The following is a 13,923-nucleotide window of genomic DNA, read 5'->3' on the forward strand; positions in this document are numbered from 1 at the left end:
ATGTTTCAGTCCAACTACCATGACATATTAAGGGAAGCTTGGTAATGGGACTGAAATGGTGAATGTATGTAGGACACAACTGTGAAAAATTGACGTTCTCTTGTTTATTTTGAAATCCTGTGGGTGCGCTCTTCACTTTAACCCCTTAAGACCGGAGGGCGTACTATTACGTCCTTTTAAAAGCGGCTCTAAACGCCGCCAGACGTAATAGTACGCCCTCCGGTTTTTAGTAACTTACCCGGTCGCTGGCGGTCCCACGCCGGCGATCGCGGTTCGGGGGACTCCCAGGGAGCCCCCCGCGGCACGTCCGCCCTCCAGGAGCCCTCCCGGCCATGTGAGAGTGAGGTCCTTGCGAGGACCTCACAATCACATGGCCGGTATAGCTGCCTGCTGCATTGCCAGCAGGGGGACCAACTGTAATGACAGTTGGTCCCCCTGCTGGCTGAAAATCAAATAAAAATGTTTTAAAACAGTGTAAAAATAAATAAATTATATACTTAGATCATATATATATATTATATATATATGATCTAAGTATATATATACACATATACACACATACACATACACCGTCTAGGTGTATTTTAATATTAATATATATATAATTATATATATATATTAATATCAAATTACACGTAGACTGATACTGATTAAATATATATATAATTATTGTTATATATATATTTATAAATAATATAAAAAAAATTAATATGTAAATACGTAAAAAAATTAAATTAAAAAAATAATTAAAAATAAAATATTAAAAAATATATAGATGTGTTTTATTTCGTTCTAACTGTATTCTGATATTAATATATATATATTTATATCAAAATACACTTATAACGAAATAATATATATATCTATATACACAAATATATACGTATATATCACTATATATATACCTATATATAAATAAAAATATTAAAAAAAAATATATATATATATACGTATATATACACATATGTATATATATACATATATTAATTCTACACATATATTTATGTAATAATTTTACATAATTAGGTATCCTAATTAATTACAATTAGCGGGACCTGCCTGACCACCCATGCCGAAAGTATAGGGAATTTAATTTGCTAGCACTATATTTAACCCTATAACTTTCCAAGACACCATAAAACCTGTACATGGGGGGTACTGTTTTACTCGGGAGACTTCGCTGAACACAAATATTAGTGTTTCAAAACAGTAAAATGTATTACAACCATGATATCGCCAGTAAAAGTGACGTTTTTTGCATTTTTCACGCACAAACAGCACTTACAGGGACGATATTATTGCTGCAATACTTTTTACTGTTTTGAAACACAAATATTTGTGTTCAGCGAAGTCTCCTGAGTACAACAGTACCCCTCATGTACAGGTTTTATGGTGTTTTCAAAAATTACAGCGTCAAATATAAGGCTTGTGTTTAATTTTTTTCACATTAAAATTAGCCAGATTGCTTACGTTGCCTTTATGACCCTATGGTAGCCCAAGAATGAAAATTACCCCTATGATGGCATACCATTTGCAATAGTAGACAACCAAAGGTATTGCAAATGGGGTGTGTCCAGTCTTTTTTAGTAGCCACTTAGTCACAAACACTGGCCAAAATTGGCGTTTTTTGCATTTTTCACACACAAACAAATACAAACGCTAACTTTGGCCAGTGTTTGTGACCAAATGGCTACTAAAAAAGACTGGACATCGCTTATTTGCAATACCTTGGGTCGTCTACTATTGCAAATGGTATGCCATTATGGGTGTAAATTTATTTCCTGGGCTACTATACAGTCTCAAAGGCAACGTAACCAATCTGGCAAATTTCAATTTCAAATGTAACACGCTATATTTGACCCTGTAACTTCCCAAAACACCATAAAACCTGTACATAGGGGGTACTGTTTTACACGTGAGACTTTGCTGATAACAAATATGTGTATTTTATTGCAGTAAAAGCAAACAGTATTATGACATTGACAGTTAAAATGTCATGAAGAACGAAAAAAATCAAAAAAAATCTTATTTTCTCCCATTTTTTTCATATTAAATTATGTTTCATAGCTAAATATTTGATATTAAATTAAAGCCCTGTTTCCCCTGAATAAAATGATATATAATAAGGGGGGGTGCATTTAATATGAAAGAGGTGAATTACGGTTGGACAGACATATAGCGCAAATGCCAGGTTTTGTTTACGTTTTGTTTCGTTCACAACTTGTACATTTGGCTGCGGTGTTAAGGGGTTAAATATGTTATTGTGCTGGAGTATGCACCTAGCAACAAGACTCGGCCAATATCTCATTACATATAGTACATATCAATGACATTTCTATGTGAATTATGCATATTTGACCCTGTAACTTCCCAAAACACCATAAAACCTGTACATAGGGGGTACTGTTTTACACGTGAGACTTTGCTGATAACAAATATGTGTATTTTATTGCAGTAAAAGCAAACAGTATTATGACATTGACAGTTAAAATGTCATGAAGAACGAAAAAAATCAAAAAAAATCTTATTTTCTCCCATTTTTTTCATATTAAATTATGTTTCATAGCTAAATATTTGATATTAAATTAAAGCCCTGTTTCCCCTGAATAAAATGATATATAATAAGGGGGGGTGCATTTAATATGAAAGAGGTGAATTACGGTTGGACAGACATATAGCGCAAATGCCAGGTTTTGTTTACGTTTTGTTTCGTTCACAACTTGTACATTTGGCTGCGGTGTTAAGGGGTTAAATATGTTATTGTGCTGGAGTATGCACCTAGCAACAAGACTCGGCCAATATCTCATTACATATAGTACATATCAATGACATTTCTATGTGTATTATGCATATATAAATGTACATTAATATATGTATAAATATTAAAGGCATAATTATTTATATATATATATATATATATATATATATATATATATATATATATAGATAGATAGATAAATGCAAAAATCCTTGCACACAGGCTATATAGAAAAAATAGTAGGTGCCGGGTGCACACCCTGGGACTTTAAATATCCAAATATAAGTAGAAAGGTAGCACTCACGGTCTTCAGGTTAAAAATCTTCTTTTATTAACCCCTTAAGACCGGAGGGCGTACTATTACGTCCTTTTAAAAGCGGCTCTAAACGCCGCCGGACGTAATAGTACGCCCTCCGGTTTTTAGTAACTTACCCGGTCGCTGGCGGTCCCACGCCGGCGATCGCGGTTCGGGGGACTCCCAGGGAGCCCCCCGCGGCACGTCCGCCCTCCAGGAGCCCTCCCGGCCATGTGAGAGTGAGGTCCTTGCGAGGACCTCACAATCACATGGCCGGTATAGCTGCCTGCTGCATTGCCAGCAGGGGGACCAACTGTAATGACAGTTGGTCCCCCTGCTGGCTGAAAATCAAATAAAAATGTTTTAAAACAGTGTAAAAATAAATAAATTATATACTTAGATAATATATATATATTATATATATATGATCTAAGTATATATATACACATATACACACATACACATACACCGTCTAGGTGTATTTTAATATTAATATATATATAATTATATATATATATTAATATCAAATTACACGTAGACTGATACTGATTAAATATATATATAATTATTGTTATATATATATTTATAAATAATATAAAAAAAATTAATATGTAAATACGTAAAAAAATTAAATAAAAAAAATAATTAAAAATAAAATATTAAAAAATATATAGATGTGTTTTATTTCGTTCTAACTGTATTCTGATATTAATATATATATATTTATATCAAAATACACTTATAACGAAATAATATATATATCTATATACATAAATATATACGTATATATCACTATATATATACCTATATATAAATAAAAATATAAAAAAAAAATATATATATACGTATATATACACATATGTATATATATATACATATATTAATTCTACACATATATTTATGTAATAATTTTACATAATTAGGTATCCTAATTAATTACAATTAGCGGGACCTGCCTGACCACCCATGCCGAAAGTATAGGGAATTTAATTTGCTAGCACTATATTTAACCCTATAACTTTCCAAGACACCATAAAACCTGTACATGGGGGGTACTGTTTTACTCGGGAGACTTCGCTGAACACAAATATTAGTGTTTCAAAACAGTAAAATGTATTACAACCATGATATCGCCAGTAAAAGTGACGTTTTTTGCATTTTTCACGCACAAACAGCACTTACAGGGATGATATTATTGCTGCAATACTTTTTACTGTTTTGAAACACAAATATTTGTGTTCAGCGAAGTCTCCTGAGTACAACAGTACCCCTCATGTACAGGTTTTATGGTGTTTTCAAAAATTACAGCGTCAAATATAAGGCATGTGTTTAATTTTTTTCACATTAAAATTCGCCAGATTGCTTACGTTGCCTTTATGACCCTATGGTAGCCCAAGAATGAAAATTACCCCTATGATGGCATACCATTTGCAATAGTAGACAACCAAAGGTATTGCAAATGGGGTATGTCCAGTCTTTTTTAGTAGCCACTTAGTCACAAACACTGGCCAAAATTGGCGTTTTTTGCATTTTTCACACACAAACAAATACAAACGCTAACTTTGGCCAGTGTTTGTGACCAAATGGCTACTAAAAAAGACTGGACATCGCTTATTTGCAATACCTTGGGTCGTCTACTATTGCAAATGGTATGCCATTATGGGTGTAAACTTATTTCCTGGGCTACTATACAGTCTCAAAGGCAACGTAACCAATCTGGCGAATTTCAATTTCAAATGTAACACGCTATATTTGACCCTGTAACTTCCCAAAACACCATAAAACCTGTACATAGGGGGTACTGTTTTACACGTGAGACTTTGCTGAATACAAATATGTGTATTTTATTGCAGTAAAAGCAAACAGTATTATGACATTGACAGTTAAAATGTCATGAAGAACGAAAAAAATAAAAAAAAATCGTATTTTCTCCCATTTTTTTCATATTAAATTATGTTTCATAGCTAAATATTTGATATTAAATTAAAGCCCTGTTTCCCCTGAATAAAATGATATATAATAAGGGGGGGTGCATTTAATATGAAAGAGGTGAATTACGGTTGGACAGACATATAGCGCAAATGCCAGGTTTTGTTTACGTTTTGTTTCGTTCACAACTTGTACATTTGGCTGCGGTGTTAAGGGGTTAACCCCTTCAGGACCGGCCTGTTTTTGCGATGTTTGTACGTTAAGGACCAGAGCAGTTTTAACACTTTTGTGGTGTTTGTGTTTAGCTGTAATTTTCCGCTCTCTCATTTACGGTTCCCATACAAGTTATATATTGTTTTTTTCAGGACAAAAGGGGCTTTCTTTACATACCATTATTTGTATTATGTCCAATATTGTATTTAAAAAAAATAATAAAATATGGTGAAAAATTAAAAAAAAAAACATGTTTTTGGACTTTTACTTGAAAAATCTTTTACTTATCTACAAAAGCTAATGAAAAAAACTGCTAAATAGATTCAAAATTTTGTCCCGAGTTTAAAAACACCCAGTGTTTACATGCTTTATTGCTTTTTTTTTGCAAGTTATAGGCCTATAAATACAAGTAGGAAATTGCTGTTTCAATATATATATATTTTAAATGTATCAATAGTGACCTTGTAACACCGTTATCTGTCATAAATCCCTGAAACACACCTAACATGTACATATTTTTTTAAAGTAGACAACCCAGGGTATTCAAAATTGGGTATGTCCAGTTTTTTTTAGTAGCCACTTAGTCACAAACACTGGCCAAAGTTAGCATTTATATTTGTTTGTGTGTTAAAAATGCAAAAAAACGCTAACTTTGGCCGGTGTTTGTGACTAAGTGGCTACTAAAAAAGGCTGAACATACCCCATTTGCAATACCTTGGGTTGTCTTCTTTTGCAAATGGTATGCCATCATGGGGCTAATTCTCATTCCTTGGCTACCATACGCTCTCAAAGGCAACCTAACCAATCCGACAAATTTCAATTAAAAAAAAAAGTAAAATCAAGCCTTATATTTGACCCTGTAACTTTCACAAACACTATAAAACCTCTACATGTGGGGTACTGTTATACTCAGGAGACTTCGCTGAACACAAATATTAGTGTATCAGAACAGTAAAATGTATCACAGCAATAATATCCTCAGTGAAAGTGCTGTTTGTGTGTGAAAAATGCAAAAAACTTCACTTTCACTGACAATATCATCGCTGTGATATGTTTTACTGTTTTGAAACACTAATATTTGTGTTCAGCGAAGTCTCCCGAGTAAAACAGTACCCCCATGTACAGGTTTTAGGGTGTCATAGAAAGTTACAGGGTTAAACACAGTGCTAGCAAATTAAATTATCTGGACTTTCGGCCTGGGTTGGCAGGCAGGTCCCTCAAATTGCAATCATTAAAATTACTTAATTAGGTAAAAATATTACATAAATACACATGTAGAATTTTAATATATATACATATTTATATATTTGACGTCTACGTGTATATTTATGAAATTATTTATGTAATTATGTATATGGACATATGTATATTTCGTATTGTTTTTATTTATTTATTTATACATATATATATATATCATTACATTCTAAGTATATTTTGATATAAATATATATATATATATATATCAAAATACTGTTAGAATAAAATTGCATATATAAATATTTTTTTATAATTATTAAAAATTATTTTTATTTTTTGTTATTTATTTTTATTAACATATTATTTGTATTTTATAATAATATATATATATACCATATATATAGCAATTATATATATTGTATATATTCGTGTGTAATTTAAATATAAGTGTATTTTTATATTAATATACGTATATATAAATATAAAAATACACTTAATATGACATTATATATATGATACATATACATATATTATATATAGATATAATACATGTATATATATCATATATATATATACACATATTATTATTATTTTTTTTACACTGATTTTACACTTTTTTTTTTAACTTTATTTTTTGGATTTTTCACTTGCAGGGAGACTGCCTGTCAGCACAGACAGTCCCCCTGCAGGCAGATACACAGACACCTATTGCGGTCATGTGATCGAGTGATCACATGGCCGCAGGGTCCTGATCTGCCGAGGGGGGACTGCCCGGGCAGACAGGCAACCCCCCTGGACCGGGTGGAGCACTGATCGCCGCCGTGGGACCGACGGCGATCAGGTAAGTAGCCCCAGACCGTTATGACGGTTCAGGACCGTCAGCGGTCCAAACGCATGTTTTACCGCTGACGGTCCTGAACCGTCAGCGGTCCTGAAAGGGTTAAGCAAGTTTAAAACATGATGCCAGGATCCTGGCATCATGTTTTAAACTTGCTTAATAAAAGAAGATTTTTAACCTGAAGACCGTGAGTGCTACCTATTGTGGCAAGGTCAGAGATAGATTGGAGCGATCTCTATTCCCAGCATGATGGGGTTAATTGGGGGGAGTCACCCCTTGAATGTTATCAACCAGGTGAATGTAATTAACCAGCCCTAGGGTTTTAAAAGGTTAGCCTCTGAAGACATCAGGGAGTCTAACAGCTGAAAGAGATAAGGTAGTTAAGCCTGAGACTCTGAGACTCTGAGAAAAAGGTACTGTGTGAAACCTGCTAAAAGTGCTGTATTTCATTTTGTTTAAAACTGGGAACTAGATTAGCTGGCCAGTTGGATAGTTAGTAATACTGTTGTTTAGTAAGTCTCCAAGTTGGAGTAGGATTTATTTTCTTTTTGTTTTATTTTGTGGGAGAACACAACCTTGTATAAATTGTGGAAAGTGACAATAAACTGCAGTACTATTTTATCCTGACTGTTGCACTTGAAGTTTATTGTGAAGAGCCTGGCCATCAATATATCTTTCTCTCTCTCTCTCTTGTGTCGCTCTCTCTTTTGTGTCTGTTTCTCTCTCTCTCTCGTGTCTCTCTTTCTCTTGTCTCTCTCTTTTTCTCTCTTTTTCTCTCTTGTTTCTCTCTTGTCTCTCTTTTTCTCTCTTGTCTCTCTTTTACCTTTCTCCCATTCCCCTCTCCATATATAGTCAAACACACAGTTACAGGCAGACACACTCACACAGTTACAGGCAGACAGTCACACACACAGTTACAGGCAGAGAGTCACACAAACACAATTACAGGCAGAAAGTCACACACAACACAGTTACAGGAAGACAATGACAAACACACACAGGTGCAGCCAGACAGTCACATACATACAGTCACACACAAAGCGACAGACAGACATACATACACACAGTTTTAGGCAGTCAGACACAGTCACACACACAGGCAGACAGTCACACACACACAGTTACAGGGAGACACACACACAAGCAGAAAGTCACACACAGGCAGACAGTCACACACACACACACACACACACGATTAAAGGCAAACAGTCATATACACAGGGAGACAGTCAGACACATATACACACAGGCCAACAGTGACACACACACTTGCAGTCACACACACAGGCAGACAGTTACACACACAGTTACAGTCACACGCAAATAGTCAGCCAGTCACGCACACCGTTACAATCATACACACAGTCACACACACAGTTTGTCAGCTGGTATGAGTTGTTTATACTGATATGCTGTGTTTGGTTTTCAACAAATGTGACACTGTGCATTATGGTCAAACATCTAGACTTTGGTCTAATCTCTCTAAAGATATGCTAACTGAGGCCTGTAGCGTCTGAGATGTAACTATTTGATTTTTTGCAATTTCTCTGAGCATTGCAGTCTGAACTGGGGTGAATTTGCAACAGCTGTCTTGAATGTTTTACACTTTTTAATAATTCTTCTCATTGTAGAATGATGGACTCTAAATTGTTTGGAAATGGCCCTATAACTCTCCCCAGCTTGATGGGCAGCAACAATTGCTTCTCTAAGATCATTGCGATACTTTAGTATTGTATTAACACACACCTGAATTCCTATAGAAGTAGTAAGGATGTAATTCGTTTTCTACATATAGATTCTCCATTCTGCCTTTATTTTTGTTAAATAAATCACTGTGTAATATGTCTTGCGTTGTTGGTCATCTGAGGTTATATTTACCTAATTTTAAGACCTGGTAAGGAACTGATACCGGAGAAACTGACGGAAGCGAAGCACAGAGAGATGGACACAGGTTTCTTCAGGAAGGAAGAGATTCTTTATTGGATCACCGATCGGGACTCAGAGGGACTAACGTCACCAAAATACAACAAGTTCTGAGCCCCGGACAATAGTGCAGGCTCCTTATATAGGCACATAACTCCTCCCATATTAAGCTCCACCCGCACATTCTCTTGACCAATCAATACAAATAAGAATTAACTTCCTGCTTGACCGCATGGCTTGTCCAGCACAATGGAGGAGGGGAATACTACATCCTGTATTCTTGCACATGCTCCGTACACTACTGATCGTATCTTGCCTCGTGCAACCAACTGATCGATACGTCAGCATATGCACGTACACATGCCACGTGGTAATCTCGGCCTACTAAATTTATTTTTACCGAGATTCCACCACATTCCCCCCTTTGATGCCTCTTGATATTTCACAATTACTTGAGGCATCACTTAACCTTGGTTTGCATACACCGCAAGTTACCTTGAACCAGACCAGACTTATCTTATGATGGGAATCTTCAACACTCATCTTCCTGCATTGGTTCTCCCTGATCTAGAGCCTCATATTTATAAATTGCCATTATCTGTGCAGCAGCCTTCCTCTCTGCTATATTTTCTATCAGGCTTTGCACAGACCTAACTACTAAGGGTATAAGACACGGCAGGAGTAGACACAACATTAAAATCAGTAGGACTCCACCTACCACTGCCTTAAGCCCTCCAAACCACTCATACCAGCTACCAAACCAACTACTTGGATTGTACCCTTTCCATACCTGAGTAGGCACATGCGCTAGTTTAACCATATGGCTAGTAAGCTCAGCTATTGCTTGCCCTTCGTCATCTATTTGAAGACAGCAATTGCTCAGGTTAAACTTCCCACATACACCTCCCTCTACTGCCAAAAGGTAATCCAAGGCTAATCTATTTTGGTAGACTGCTGTCCTCATCCTGGTATTATGCTTCGCTAGAAGATTGAGCGCTTGTGATGTCTCGTTAGTAATAATCTCAACCACCGCCTGTAATCTTATAATACGGTTGAGCATATAAATAGGGGTTCTATAACCAAAGGTACCATCTTCTGCCCACGTGGCTGGCCCATAATAATCTATAATACGCTGGGGAGGCCATTCATTATCTTCCCAGGCGCCTATCTCTATGGGTCCCCTTTTCTTCCTATGATTCACATCATACACTTTAACACCTAAAGTCTCACCTGTTTCAATAGGTAACAAGAAGAAGGATGGTTTGAGCATACCTAACACACATGCCCCTTCCCAGTCCTGTGGCAACTCCGAATAGGCTTTCTTACCACAGATCCAGTACAAATTTGCTGGGGCTCTCCAGGTAGATGTGATGGATAAATCAAACCACACATCCTTTAAATTGGCGTATCTAGCAAACGGGTTAGATGGTTCTGAGACATTTGAAGCCGACCACCAAGTTGTATTCTTTGTATCATCATCATAAGCTTTTTGCCCTAGACAAGTTAATTCTCCCACAGAAGTATTGTACATTATTCCTTTCCTTGCTATGCAAACATAACCTATGATGGAGGTCTTTAATCTCCACTCAGATTTACCTCTAACACTCATATGATAATCGGCTTGTGTAGATATTAGTTGGTCAACTGCCTCAGAACCGGACATTACCTCCTTTGCTTCCCAAGGCCATTGGTCTCCCATGTTAGTACCTCCACACACATAGCAGTTGGTAACATTAAGACTACCGGCAATACTTTCAGCTAAATCAATGAACAGGTTTTTAGCATTATGGGGGATCTTATTATCTATACTCATCTCTTCATAAAAGGAATGGTATACTTGATGAGTTTGGGAGGATACCGTATCAGTCTCTATCCCTATAAACAATACTGTCCCAGGATCTAAACCCGTCCCATATATTTGAAACCCAAATAAATTGCCATACTTGTCTAAGAACTTGTCGGGGTTATTTATAAGTATATGGACTGGATTGCATTCCATAGACTTATAATATGGGCTGGTAGGCAACTTAGTCACTATCATGTCTTTGTGTACTGTCTGTCCCCAAGTCGCCCACCCCACACAAGACCAATATGGGCAAAAGTTATAGTCTTTATTTGGGCATCTAGGACTCACATATTTATTTTTACTACTGGGACAAATATATTTATCATTAGACCCATACGTCCTCTCCCATCTAAGATCCCCACATACATTCCACGGCTTTCTACCACTTGATATCGCCTTACACGCATCAAATAGCAGAACACCCGAAGAATGTACGGATTCTAACACCGTCTTATTAATTAGGGTCCCCTGAGGATCTCCATTCCTGAGAGTCAACCAAATTGTACGAGGTTGATACTCCGGACTGAAGCACTTAGGTTCTCCTACTCCTAAATGGCACACACTATATTCTATATTAAGGTATCTACATCTTGATACATCTCCTTTACACTCGTACTGTGAATGCCAAATTAGGGTTTGGGAAATATGGTTACCTGTTCTTGTAGTCTTAATGCATACCTCACAGCTAGGAGTGTCGGTACCTCTACCTTCCTGAATATAAAAATACACATAAATAAACATTATCAAAAACACATCTTTCGCCGTCATCCTCAGTCTTCGTCCGTGCGAAGGCACCTCAGCTTCCAGGATGTAAGGGCTGCAGGGAATGGAGTTCTGCTCGTCTTCACAGGAGTCCCTTCAAGACTTTCCCTGGCTTATATACTATACGTCGGTGGGCGGACAGGCTTTATTATGGCCCTCTCACTCACGCACCAAATCCCTGAAACAATAAAATTTTGTAATCCACACAAGTTCCTCGTTACTCCGACTGAGTCGTGCGTTTTAACCGGATCTTGCAGGGATTCTCTGGATCTGCTGTATAAATATTCACAGGTAATCTATCTTGTACCCATTTCTGTACCTCCTCCATAGTCTTACCCAACTCTACAACCTGCTGCCGGCTAATTCCTTCTCCCAACTGACTCAAGTCCCCCCTTAAGTTACCAAGTATGGGAGGTGGTCGCCCATACATGATTTCAAAAGGAGAGAGGCCCATCCTTCTGGTAGGGGTACTGCGGATTCGCAATAAAGCTATGGGTAAGAGAACGTTCCACTTAAGTTGGGTTTCCTGACACATTTTAGCCAACTGATTCTTAATAGTTCTATTCATTCTCTCTACCTTACCAGAACTCTGGGGTCTATATGCCGTATGAAGCCTCCACTTTATACCAAGCATATGAGTCAGTTGTTGTAGGCACTGATGAACAAAAGCTGGACCATTGTCCGATCCTATAGAGCAGGGTAGTCCATATCGGGGTATTATTTCTCGTAACAGGAATCTCACAACTTCTCCTGCTTTCTCTGTACGAGTAGGACATGCTTCTACCCAGCCTGAATAGGTGCACACAATTACCAACAGGTAACGATGTCCACCCGATTTAGGCATCACTGTATAGTCAATTTGTAAATCGGACATGGGGAGTCCCCCCATAAACTGGACTCCTGGTGGCTTTACTGGTCCTTGTCTTGCATTATTTTTAGCACACGTTACACATCTTCGTACAATGGCCTGAGTCAAGTTGGACAATCTTGGTATGTAGAAATGTTTCCTGAGCGATTCTTCTGTACTGTCTCTCCCAGAATGTGTCCCGTTGTGATAATTTTGGACAATTTCTACCGCTAGTGATGCTGGAATGACTATTCTTCCATCTTCTAACTGATACCATTTGTTCTCCAAATACTTTCCTGGTTCAGTCTTTAACCACTCCTCTTCTTGAGCTGTATAAACTGGAGTCCATTGAGACAGTGGAGTTGGTATAAGGGCAGCTATATGCCCCACATATTCCTGTCTTCCTGATTCAGCGGCACGCTTAGCTGCACTATCTACCATCCGATTTCCCTTGGTTACATCACCATCTCCTCTCAGATGCGCTCGACAATGTATGATACCGACTTCTTTCGGCTCCCACACTGCTTCCAATAGTTGTAGGATTTCAGCTGCGTACTTGATTTCTTTGCCTTCTGAATTCAATAGTCCGCTTTCTTTATACAAAGCTCCGTGGGCATGAGTGGTTAAAAACGCATATTTGGAGTCCGTGTAGATATTCACTCTTAAACCTTCAGCCAATTGTAACGCTCGTGTCAGTGCTATCAATTCTGCCTTTTGTGCTGATGTTCCTTTCGCCAGTGGCCGAGCTTCTATCACCTTGTCTATTGTTGTTACTGCATATCCTGCATAGCGGATCCCTTCTTTCACATAACTACTGCCGTCGGTGTAATATTGAACATCGGGGTTCTGGATGGGAAAATCACGAAGATCTGGTCTACTTGAGAATACTTCATCCATTACTTCCAAACAATCATGTTGACTTTCAGTAGGTTGTGGCAAAAGGGTAGCTGGATTTAAGGTGTTTACAGTCTCTAAATGCACTCTTGGGTTTTCACACAACATTGCTTGATACTTGGTCATACGGCTATTACTAAACCAATGATTTCCTTTGTAATCCAACAACGTCTGTACTGCATGTGGGACTCGTACATAAAGTTTTTGACCCAGAGTGAGTTTATCGGCTTCAGCTACTAGCAGGGCGGCTGCAGCTAAGGCTCTTAGACAAGGTGGAAGTCCGCTGGCCACTGCATCCAATTGCTTAGACATGTAGGCAACAGGTCTTTGCCATGATCCCAAGTACTGTGTCAATACTCCCACAGCCATTCTTCTTTGCTCATGTACATACAGGTAGAATGGTCGTGTGTGATCAGGTAGA

The sequence above is a fragment of the Pelobates fuscus genome, chromosome 2, assembly GCF_036172605.1.
Source record: "Pelobates fuscus isolate aPelFus1 chromosome 2, aPelFus1.pri, whole genome shotgun sequence".
Classification (NCBI taxonomy): Eukaryota; Metazoa; Chordata; class Amphibia; order Anura; family Pelobatidae; genus Pelobates; species Pelobates fuscus.